The sequence below is a fragment of the Nomia melanderi genome, chromosome 3, assembly GCF_051020985.1.
Source record: "Nomia melanderi isolate GNS246 chromosome 3, iyNomMela1, whole genome shotgun sequence".
NCBI lineage: Eukaryota > Metazoa > Arthropoda > Insecta > Hymenoptera > Halictidae > Nomia > Nomia melanderi.
In genome coordinates this window covers 7115853-7128763 of record NC_135001.1, presented here as the reverse complement: position 1 = coordinate 7128763, position 12911 = coordinate 7115853, and the positions used below count along the sequence as shown (strand labels likewise).

The following is a 12911-nucleotide window of genomic DNA, read 5'->3' as shown; positions in this document are numbered from 1 at the left end:
ATTTACTATCATTTAAAATATTATTTATAATTTATCAAACATTTTATTATTAGTACCATTATAGACTACTATTTATAATAAAAGCACTTACTAAACAAAGTTATACATTTTAGATAATAATTTCAATATCACGAATAAAATTATTTCCTACATATTAGTTCCAACAAATTGAAGACATCTTCTGACCAAAACTTTCCACTATTATTTCTCCAAGATTAGAACCCATAGACACATAAAGATCACGTCCACCTGTACCGCTCGCGTCGACGATTGTGATAGATCATTTTTCCGGCAACGACAACGTTGCGATAGTTGCTACATTAAAATATCAACATCGAAACACCGCGGCCAGCGTGATTTGCTTCAGTTGCACGAGTATTAAGTAGCGCAGCATCCGATTTCCATTACACTCTGTACGAGCCGGTCTTCCTTTACACCTTCCCGGTCCTATTGCGCCTAGTCCGCGATTCCCATGCCGCGGCAGCGTCTTCCCGCAGGGTCAATCCCTATTTCCCCGTGCAGTTAACGCTAAAACTATCGAGCAATTGAATCGACTTTCCGCAATTTCTCTATAGAAACCCCAAGAGTGCATCTATCTCGACTTCAACACTAGAACTACCAAGCGCGTCAAAATAATTCTTAATTCTTTTGCAATTACTGTAAAGGTACAGACTCATTTCTTTAAGAAATGATTAAAGAAGTTGATTTAGGAATGCCTAAACTGAAATACAAACCAATTGAAATCTTAATAGATTCACGCTTATAGCTTTTATAAAGAAATTTTAAAAAGATGGTTTAAGTGCTCAGTAGTTCTAGTGTTAATCGATTTAAAATGCAGTTTACGTATTGCTAAATCAATTTCTTGCATAATTTCTCAGAGAAACATGAGTTATCTTCTCAACAATTGCGAAGAGAAGAAATCAAGAATAGGTAATTTCGACCTGTTTGGTAGTTTTAGTGTTAATGTGAATAATACGGCGGCCGCGCGAGATAATCGGCGCGTGTCGACACCGCAGTCAGATAAATAATGTATCTACGCGCGGTTTTCAGCGCTTCCGAGGTGGAGAAGTCACGCGGAAGACCGCTGCTTTCCAGCGTGCCGATTTTTGCGGCTTTGCAAAGTGTAAATAATCTTCCATGAAAACAGAAATGATATGTTATTGTGTGGCTGGACTGACAGCGGACTGTAAAAACTGTACAGAGGTGTGTAGAGAATGTGATTTAGTAGTCTTTATTTTTAACTAATTGATGCTCAGAAACTTTCACTGACCGTTACACTTCCGGTGTCGATTCATCGGTGCATAGGATCTCGAGACGGAAGTTATGATAGAAAATATAACAAATGTATCTTAATGTTTTAACCCAAAGTGCCCTGTGAAATTCATTAATACATTTAACGCTTAACTATATAGAAATATAGTTAAATGAGACAATAAATTTTCATCCCTACATTTTTAAATTCTATATATTCAGTCGCTTCAATAGTCCAACTACTGAAATATACAATGATGCAACGTGCAATCAACAAACTAAACAAATAACCCCAATACACGCCAGGGACTCATACTACATCCTAAGTAGCAACACAAGTCTAAACCCCAGTTAACTCTTAAACGCCATGCGAATCTCAATCAATTTCCCGTAGAGTTATTCTTTCACAGCAAGAAAAATCTTAGTTACGTTATTAAACATTCTCATTCGACGTTATCTCGCACGTTACGATTGTCAAGTAATCCAGAAGCGTCGATCACTGGTGACTGACACAGCGGTTGACGTGTTAACTCTTTGAGGCACACGATTTTAAGTAAGAAAACAACCCCAGCTGCACAGAATTCACCACGCCGCACAATTCGCCAACCTTAATCACAACAATCTCAACAACTTACTGATGCGTTTTGACATGTATACATTTTTGCGTTCACTTATTTACGCATTTATTTAGTTTACAGCATTGCCAAGTGGATGAAAAATCTTAAATAAAATATTAAACTGTATGACTATCAGTCACTACAATTTTTCGAGGTGGATTAAATTATATTCCACCATGCACAAAGAGCTAAGCAAAGGTCGGGACAGTTTTTAACCTGCCTAATCCCAAAGACTTAACCCTCTGTAGGCTCGTGTAACTTTGAAGTCACATATCAGTATATTGGCGTCTTGTTGGTTTATTTCAGTTTGCACTGGAAGTGGTGAATAAAATTAAGTAATCAGTTAACTTCAACTTTCGTACGCTCAGGCGTGAAAGTTTAACGTCATTTTAACTTGAAAGTTACAAAATATATTCGTTTGATGAAATTATTGGAACTACTGTATAGATTCTTAATTCGTATTCGTATATGGATATTTATTAATTTTGTACTGCATAGATTTTGTTATAATCATGAACAAAAATTCGGCCCATAGAGAGTTAACCCTTTGAACTCTGTAGGCTCCAATATTGCACCAGTTATAATGTTAAATATTTTAATGAATCTTAAAGAAACTACCCTAAAATTATTCAATTTTCCACACATCCAAATTTTGTACTGAGAAGGAAGATAAAAGATCGAAGAAATGTTATAGCATTTCTCATTTTCGCTAGGAATACCATAAAAATTAGTTGCAGTTGCGATAGATTACAAAACAACCTGGAGTGCTAAGGGTTAAATGGCAATGAAAAATTCGGAAAAAGCCCATCAAAGCGAAAAGAACCGCTCGGCGCGTACAAGAACCTGAACAAACGAGCGCCGGTGCGCAGGCGCGCGCGGCGCCTATCGCCCCCTAACCATCCCCCACCTTCTAGCTAGAAGCCGGCTGGTTAGGTGTCTCCTCTCGCCGGCCACGTCCAGCAGTTGCGTCCCTGTACGTGTCGTCGCGACGCCGGCTGGCAGTGTGTCGCCGACTGGCGTCACGGCGCCGTTCGCCGTCGGTTCGTTCGTTCGTTTTTAAATCGTCGTGAATCCTCGTATCGCGCGTGCAACAATAATCCGTCGCATGTGCACACGCGCCATCGGTCGCTGTATCAACCCCGAAACTCGCTGCGACCCCTTTGCAATCGGCCGAATGAAGAGTTGAAAACAACAAAAACAAAGTGTTCTTCCGATTTTGGTGAGCTGCGGCTTGTTCCTTTTTAGTGTACCGACCGGAAGTGAAAGTTCCGTTTGCCGGTTGGACCGTGTTTAATTATCGATCACAGGACAGGGTACACGCACGTAGGTACTTGCACGCACGCACACGCGCGCGCAGTTACACACGCGTCTACCGGAGGAGGGTGGTCGAAGGAGCGGGTCACTTTGGTGAGTCTCCGAGCGAGTGTTATCGCGACCAGTGACGTCACGCTGTATCATCTTGACGGCGGATCGGGAGAGGATGGTGTCCAGGCAGCGACGGGGGTTCACCGATCGCGAGCGAGCCCGGAAGCCGGGTCATTGGTAAGGATTCACCAAACCGGTGACTAGCTACTGTGGTCGATTGTTTCGGGGTGAGGATAGAGGACGCAGGGATCATGTGGGATAGGGAACTGGGATTGAAAGGGTTCCGAGAATAACTGTTTGACGCTGTTGTTTATGGGCTCTGGCCGGAATGGTGCTGGAGGATCGAAGTGGAGGCGGCGTAACTGTTATTAGGGATGACGGTTTTCGGTATCGTATTGGTTTTGTAACTGGTATTCGTTTGATTCTGCGGGAAACGCAGAATAGAAGGATGGTAGTTATGTCCTACGAGAAATATAGAAGCGGAAAGTAATAGTTATGGAACCGGTACAGAACCGATGGAGACTGAAGCGAATCGGAGCATAGGGTAAACTGGATCAAAATGAAGATCCAGTTTGTATTTGTCGTATTGCAGACTATATTTTTCACTTTCTGCTTCTTATTGGCGAAGGAAACGTTAAAGAGTCTATTTTATATTATTAGCGTTCAAGTATCTTTACTTTTCGACTGTCAAACGCAGAATGATCCTATTCTCTTCGGTCTACCGTCTGTTCCGAAAAACCGAAACCGATTTACTTAATAACAGTTATTACTCTATTTCGGGTCTCTATAACCGTTTCAAGAACTGGAACCGATATCGTAATTGTTTTCAACCCCTGCTAGGGGACGATGATCATAGGTGTCTGATACGACGAATTCGATTGGGACCGGTCTGAGTTTGATTGTTGGTTAACCTCTTGACCTACGAGCTTTTTCGAAACTGTACTCGATAGGACTACTTTGTCGTTAACCCTTTGCCCTATGATTTATAGTCGAAAAGGGAGAAAGTTTAATTAAAGGGGCGAATCGTTCGGGATCTCGGTTTCGGCTGACCGTCGATGTCGATGATCGTCATCGTGTTAATCATTAATATGGTGGCAGATAAAAAGTGAGATAAAAAATATTCATCGCTTACACGCGTAACATGTATCATCGATATCGCCGAATTCAAATTACGTTATCCGTCCACAACTCGCCAAATTGAAATTAAATTTCATTTTGCATCTACGGCTTCATTTGTCGAGTGCAATTATTCTAAAGTGTAATAACTGATGAGAATAATATTTCATTTGAATTCAAGAGAGTTGAAGAATATTTCATTTGAATTGGAAAGAATTGAATAATACTTATACTTATTAATTTCTCGAAAAACCCATGCTGATATTATAAATGTTCACGTTTGCTTTAAAGCGTAATAACTGATAATAGAAATAGATTTAATTGATAATGAAGTGTTTCATTCGAATTCGACTGCACCGAGTGACATTTATATTTGTAGAACTACATTTGAGACCTTCGCCACAGGTCTCGCACGATGTTTCAAGGCAAGGGGTTAATCTGTGGGTATATTGAAGGGCACGAGAGGTTGATGATTCTGGGAAGAGATTATTATGGAGACAAACTGAGACACGTTGGGTTGACTTTTTTATTGATGAGGATAGGTCCTGGGGACTTTTTTATAGGATCGATGATTAGGGTCCGTTCATAGGATTCTGGGAATTGTAGTAGACATGTTCAGAGTTTTTATATTGATCATGTGGTAAATTATTTATTGACGATATTGTATTTTTGTTGACGATGAAGGGGATATGCGAATAATGGTTTGATTAGATGTTTGGTTAATGAGGTTTCTTCTTTGTTGAATTTTGAGAAATATTGGCGAAAATGTGGAAAATCTTCGTTGATAAAAAATTGATAAGTTTCAATACATTTTTAGTACTGTTGATTGGAATTTACTCAGAATGAATCGAACGTCGATAGGTTTTGATAAATTTTACTGTTGTCGACTAGAATCTATTAGCACAGAATTCTGAAAACTGTCTTTCGAAATATCGAAAGCAGTCGATGATTCTACGAAGAATAACTTCAATTGCATCGAAAGAACTTGCCAGAAAAGTCCAATTAATCAAAGTTGCATTGAATGACTTTTTCAGAATTATCGCATTTCATTCAATGATCAAGTAACTAGAATTTCGAAAGCCATCAACGAAACCAGAGAAAGGTGTCGATGATATCCTGCGAAATTCGTTCGGTCATGCCGAGAAATAACATGCACTAGAAATATCTAGATGAACGCCTGCAGATAGACTTTCCTTTCAGAATTTGCATTCAATTCGTATATTAACTGAGTCATCGGAGCTTCAAGATTTTTTATCTAGAAAGTCGTTAACGATTCTACGAAGAGTACGCTACTTGCGAAAACCGTTCGGTCACCTTATCGATGACCAATCGACTCGAGCCTCGCAGCACTGTAGATAATGTGAGTGACTCCGTAACAGTAAACTTACAGAACGCGTCAGTTCGATTCACACTGATTTTTATAATCATTATTTGATAAATATTCGGGTCAATTTATGATCGATACAGTTACACGTATATATACAGGGCATTTGCGATAATTTGTACCCAATAATAATGTAAACAAATATGTAGCATTCAATTAAAACAAGGTGAAGGTCAGATTTGTTTCTAGAAAAATATTAAAAGTACAATAAAATTTAGATACGCTACTATATTGCTAGTAAAATATACTACAACCTTCTCATCTTCGGATTTTTTCTAATGTTTACTGTTTACAAAAAAACCAATGGTACAAATTATTTTATACTTCTAATTTCCAAGTTCTAAATGAACAAATATTAGTTTTTCTAAGAAGAATAGAATAGACAATAGATAGAACAAACTGTAAATATCCATCAATCTATCGTTAAGCCTTTATCTCACAGAAACTACCGCTAACAAATGAAAACAAAGATACAGCAAAGGGATTACGAAATAATAGACACAGATATCTTACGCTTTCTCTTTCGCCATTATTCAAATTATACGCGAAACAGCTCCGGAAACCCGTGACGCGTGCACAGTTGCATCGCCGATCGATGCTAGGAACACGCACGATAAACGAAAACAGATTATTCGAGACTTCTCTGGGATTGTTGTTCTGGGTTCAAGAGCGATCCTAATTAAATTAACGTGGCCAGGGTACCGTACACTCACTCGCGGCTCGGATGCGCATTAACCAGTGAGAGTTCGTAGATTCACGAGCGGAGATACGAGCACGAAATCATTGGCCGGTTAACAGCTCGGGTTCAACAGTGATTAGAAAGTGAACAGAACGAATACGACTCGTGCATATTTACGCTTTACCGATAACAGCTCGATTCTCTTGCGAGCCTAATTCTGAAATATTCGACTTCTAGCCGGAACATCGGTTAACCCTCGAGGGGTTGCTCTCAATCACCACTTGATTCGATATCGCAACATTATAGTGTCTTATAATATAATATTAAGATTTATATGATATATCAACGTGTAAAACATTGAAATAAAATAGCTGTCATTTAATTTATCAATTCTTCTGAGTTAGATTTAAAGAATGTATAAGTTTCTTTATAGAATATATCAACGTGTAAAACATTTCAATAAAACAGCTGTCTTTTAATTTATCAATTCTTCTCATTAATTAGGTTCAAAGAATGTCGTATAAGTTTCATTAGAAAACGTTAAATACTTCTAGTGAAAAACACGATTCTAAAGGGTTAAAGGTAGATCTACTTATCAGTCGAATCGTCCAATTCCCATTTTATTCTAAAAGTCAGTAGGCTGAATTTACTCAATACTTTCCTTCATTCGAAATGGACACTCATGAGTCAATTTATTTATTAGTCTCTAAGAAAGGAATTTTTATATGTTCAACGCTTTGTTCTATGATTTCATTCGCGAGCGCTCGATGAAACTATTTTATCGTAAGGAATGTAGTAGAAGAAGAGAGTTCGATACTTATTCGTTTACGTTTACTCTAAACATTAGACATTTACAATAGACAAATAATATTTAATTCAGATTAAGAATAAAGAAACTTAAATTTCTCGAAGTACATTTGAAATTTTCTTCGCGAGTCTGACACGACATTATAGAAGGGGTTAATTATCATAAAAGAAGTAATCCTAAGTAGGTCATTTTGACCCATCTGCCAGCTCTGGTGTTAAATTGGAGCAGCCTAGCTGTTCAACGGGCAAGCTCCCACAATGAGCGTACTGGAAACATCAAAGGCTATCAGTAGAAATCTTTGATGATGTGTTGCACTTAACAAGCGGGAACAAATCTCTCCGTCTTTTTCCCTTTCTCGCGGTGTTTGCGTTATAGATCGGAATTTCTGAAGAGGCGCAATTAAATTAACGATACGTAGAAAGTTGTCGATCATTTCGTAGCTGTCGATAGAAATCTCCGATCGTTAGCTGGAAGAACTCGTGGCTTGATGAACGGTAATAAATCCCTGGACGTCTATTCTCGGAATTGAATGGGTGAAACAGATTGGAAAGTTTTTATTACGGTCTGTTTATTGAAAGAAGAGACATTAATGGACTGCGCCCGGACACAATGGCTCTCCTCTTCGTTCTTACTGACCGCGTATATACCTGTCACGAATGAAGGATCGGATAAAAAAATGCAGCACGCCATGCAATTGAAATTTTGTCAAATTCCCGTGCGATGAGTTCGTCGAAATTTCATTATCAAAGAGTTTCATTGTTGTGGCGCAATGTCTCAGAGATTCGACGGTTTACTGGAAGGTTTGTTGTACTCAGTCGTCGCATCATAGCGGTGAAGGTCATTAAATAGACGTAAAGACATTTTGTTTTAAATAAGATTAGGAGTAAAGAAATTTGGGGGGATAGAAGTTATGAACCAAAAGTTTTAAAATAAAGAAATTTGGGGGATAGAAATTATGAACCAAAAGTTTTAAAATAAAGAAATTTGGGGGATAGAAATTATGAACCAAAAGTTTTAAAATAAAGAAATTTGGAGGATAGAAAGTATGAAGCAGAAATTTAAAAATAAAGAAATTTTGGGAAGAGAAAGTATGAAGCAATAGTTTTAAAATAAAGAAATTTGGGAGATAGAAATTATAAAGCAGAAATTAATTTGTTAATAAAGATTAATGTAATTATTACTTATATGTTTAACTATTACAAATTAAATTAGAATTACTAATAAATGAGTATCTCTCGAACACGTATTAGGAATGAAATAATTTTCATATTTTCGAATAATTTAATTATTTGTTTTTTCATATTGTTCCGCGAAATGTTTCGATTACTTTCCTTTTTAATAATAGACCGAATGCAGTTCGATAATGGAGTTTAGATCGCGCGCGTAGCAACTAGATGCGTTTACGGGCTGAGAAAGGTGTCTCCTAGTAAGCGGTGTTTCGATTTATCTGATTCTGTTGTCGGTGCACCGATAATCTCCCCTGTTAGCGGTGCTATCGGCTGACTGCAGTCGACGTTGATAACGAACCGCTTGTTAACCTCGTGTACACGAAATCTTTCAAACTATCCATGAGATAGAAGTACATAGAATCTTCACGAAGTACGCTGTATTTCAAACATCGCATTTACATTTTCATTTGAAACTGCTGTCATCGCAGTCATTTTTCTTCTGTAAACTATCAAGAAAAATTGAAAGCGATTAACAAATTCATAAATAATCGAAGAATCTGAAGTATTGATTTATTCATAGATAATCAAGAATCTGAACGATCCAGATCGTAAGAAATAGTAACTCGGTTAACACCAGATTTACGAAACCCGTTAATTTCACGGATATTGAATTGTTCAAACATTATTGTTTAACAGTTTCAATCGATTTTTGCGCAATTACGCATTATAATTCTCTAACTTTTTAAGGTATAACTTCTACAATCTATACAAACAAACGTATAGTTTTCTGGAAACAACAGGACTGTCAAAGGAACGTCCGTAAATCAAGGATTTCGTCAGTATTTCATCAGAAAATTATGACTTTGTACGCGGAGGAATCTTTCGAGTGCAAAGGGTGGATATCCGAAAAATCAAAATGTTAATCGAAGTTTTACTACAAATGAAAAAGAAATTGCTGAAAACTTTCCTCGGGATAGACTCGACGGAACGGTCCGTAATTCCGTCCGGTTCTCGACGGATTTTTATCGGTGACGTCTCGCGCGCGTCCCGCGTCACTTATCACCGGCCGGATAACGATAAGTCGTCGTCGCATCTTCGACGCGGTCGTGGGTGGTGCGACCGGGCTCGCCGGTGCTCGCGAGGCTCCGGGATCAATGCTCGTTCCCGTCGCTCGCAGCCTCGATCCCGTTTCGCCTTCGATAAAACGCGATTATTCCGCGGGTTTCAAGTTTGACGTGAGCTTCCTCCCCATTTCTTTTCGTTTATTCGCCTGCTCGACTTGTTCCGATTGATTCTACCATCGAATTAACACTAGAATTACCGAGCAGTCAAATTAAAGTCTCCAAATTGTTCTATAGGGACTCTAAGACTACAGCTATTAAGATTTCAATTGACTTATGATTTAATTTGCGTATTACTAAGTCAGTTTCTTCGGTAATTTCGGAATGAAGCATTTGCTGTCTTTTCAATAATTATAAAAGAAACATTCACGACTGGATCATTTTGACCCATAGTTCTAGTGTTAAAGCTTCGAGGATAATATCGACGACATTGAACATTTTTATGTAGAATTGACAATTACGAAACGATTTAATTATTTCATTATTCACGTTTGGAAGTTTTCCTGTTATACGAAACTAGCAGCTCGAAGTTTTTCTCATGCAATATTGATCACTATGTATTATGAAGGCTAATTAAATCTGGATGAGCTGATAATTACATAGTCATTCACTTTTGATTAATCGTTCATTATATAATCGACTTTTGACTAATCGTTAATTATATAATCATCAATTTTTGAATAATTATTAATCAACTTTCAGTTTGGATATCTAATAAATTCTTAAAATATATAAAATTAAATAGAAGATGAAACTTTACTTTCCAATATTGTGGAGTTGAACATACATAAGTCAGCGTTCAAGGTAATTCAATATTAACAAATTATCGTCTTCAACGTGTCGAGCGTTAACTGCCTAAATGAATTCCAATCGATCCCCGTCCTCTCGATAATTGAAATTCATATACCTCGTTCCTCGCCTTCGGTTCTGCTTAGCGTCAACGGGAGAATAATAAACCCGCTAAAATTGTATTTGTACATCGAACGTAACAACGTGTAAAATACTGTTCGGGAGCCCGATTGGCAATTAAATGTTGACCCACTTGTTTTCGGAGAAAGCAATAAGAAGCGCGCCGTGTTATTATGACCGTGCACGAAATTCGAAGTGTTGCTCGCGGCTAGAGATAAAATTTAATTGTGCAACCCGACGTGTGTCTCGCCTTATCGGTTTAATAACGTCGTTTCGATAATCGGTTTGAGTTGCATTCGGCGCGGAGCTTGTTTATCGCGATACTCGCTCGTTTCGAGTGCCCGTCGACATCGCCGGGAATTATGGGTGGCGTGTGTTGTTCGAAGAAGCGAGGTGAGTCTAGCACGTATTAATTAGAGCCGCGTACCTGGAGCTGCACGTATTAATTAAACTGCGATCTGCTCGCGCGGCTGCGGATTTCCGAAAGCCCAGTTACAGGAAAGGATCGAAAAGAAATTTATACATTCGGTCGGCGGTTTGATCGCATACCTAGCAAAATCAAATGAATACGCGTTCAACTATTACCAATTGCAACGAGTTTCGGATAATCATGTGAAACGTGATATCCATAAAATTCGCAATAATAATCGTCTAACGAGGACCTTCGTCGTGTATAAGCAACTCGATAAACATCGGTTTACGTCAACTAGTGATTTCCTTTAAAAAAATTGGATTCGGTTATTGGATTTTCATGTGTGGTAGAACATTCGGTTTTCTATGATAGTTAGATAGTAGAGAAAATGTAACACGGTAAGCATGTTAATAACGTTATCGATTAACGTTTTGCACTCGAAAGCCTTTTCGCTGTACGTACTCATCGCTCTCTAATGAAATATTGGTTAAATTATTGATCGTATTAAGTAGGAATGACAAAGAATCAAAGGTTTGAAATATATTATTTCAGTATTGTATTGTTAATACGTTATGTGGAGTTTGATACATTGAATATCGAGTTTTACGATTTTTCTGTATCGAATTGAATGCCTGTCGAGGCCGAAGGGTTCACTTTTTAATCAAAATTATAGACTCTGAATTAGAAACTTCATTCAGTTTCTAACTACATTTGTTTTCCAATTCACTATTTTTATGAGCAAATGTACTGATTATAAAGTTGACTAATTTAGAAATAAATTTAGAAACAAGTTTAATTTATTAATTGATGAGATAAACATTTAGAAATCGTTAGGAACTGAAGCGTCGAGAGTTCGAAAGTAAATTTTGACTTAGCCGATGATTCAGCGATCGAGGATGAAACGGAAATCTTGTTGATGATCCGAGGATGATCAGGTTGAAAAATCGCTGATGGAGGTACGCATTAGTCGCCGGTTGTGAGAGAGAACAGGTGTTGAACGTTGAATTAGGGGATTCGAGGAAACTGAGTCGAACAGAACTTTCTCTGTGCGCGCCTTTCGCCGATTGATCCCGGTTCCCGCGTAATGGTTTGAGTATTTCGCGCGTCACGCTTTATTAGGATCACGGACGACAATGCATCTTCAGGACGGAACCTCGCAAATTACTTTCTGCCTGTAAAAATCGGCCCGCGATCGATACGGATCACGGACGTGACAGGAAATCACGCGAGATTCGAGATACCTATGCGGAATTTAAATTATCTCGTTCGATCTCCTTCGTTTCAGTTTAATTATTTCGCTGGATAACCGAATATTCTTCACTCGATCCACTGGAGATCGGAAATGGGCATTCCTATTGTAAAAATAAAAATTTGCTTGCTCATTTTTTATTTAGCACTATATCCATCGAAGGCGTTAAATGATTAAATTTTAACTTATTGTTAATACGATAATACCATAAAATTGTGTACTATATTTTATAATCATCAAATAAAAATTTGACAAGATCATTATTTCTCAATAGTTTTTTAAGTGCGAAGATATTATAAAATATTAAATTCATCTGAAACATACTTCGATCCTCTTTTAACAGTAATTAAATATATTCCCAGTATTTCCCGCCGAATCCGTTGAAGATTCAAGAATAAAATATCCTTATTCATCGGGACAACAATTTCGTCGTATGATTTGCAATTCCAAAGAATAGTCGCCAGTTCGTTGTCTAATTTTTTTACGTCACACGCGGTATTCAAATGCTGGGAAAAATGTGTTCGGTAGGTTCACGCGAATCGCATTCGACCCGAATGTCGTTTAGAGTTACGAAACCAGATTCGCGTGGAAGAAGTCCCAGAAAAAGAGGCCCGACAGAATTGAATGCACGATGGTTCACGGTGAGCGATTCTAGGACGATCGAGAGAGCGATTCTTTCTTTTCATCGCGTGCCGTGACGTGGGAACAGTTTTCCTCGAGGAGAGCCGAGCGCGTCTTTCCTGAATCGTGGCGTTTGAGAAATGAATTTCATCTTGGAGCTGCGATGAATTATCGCCTGGACGACCGTGAAGAGAAAAAAGTAGATCCGAT

The 12911-nt window shown here is 38.2% G+C and overlaps 1 protein-coding gene across 13 annotated transcripts in view; it reads left to right on the top strand.

Moving 5' to 3' along the window:
• Window positions 1–12911, top strand: part of spri (Src homology 2 domain-containing protein sprint) — a 310137-nt gene that overhangs the window by 222952 nt on the left and 74274 nt on the right. For 3 of the 13 annotated variants that reach the window (XM_031984971.2, XM_076365607.1, XM_031984953.2), the window contains exon 1: window positions 2829–3410. The exons of 9 other annotated variants lie outside the window; for them this stretch is intronic. The gene's annotated coding sequence lies outside the window, so the exon portion shown is untranslated. Of the gene's footprint in view, window positions 1–2828; window positions 3411–12911 lie in introns of those variants that run through there. One more of the 13 variants, XM_031984964.2, reaches the window with a different exon arrangement.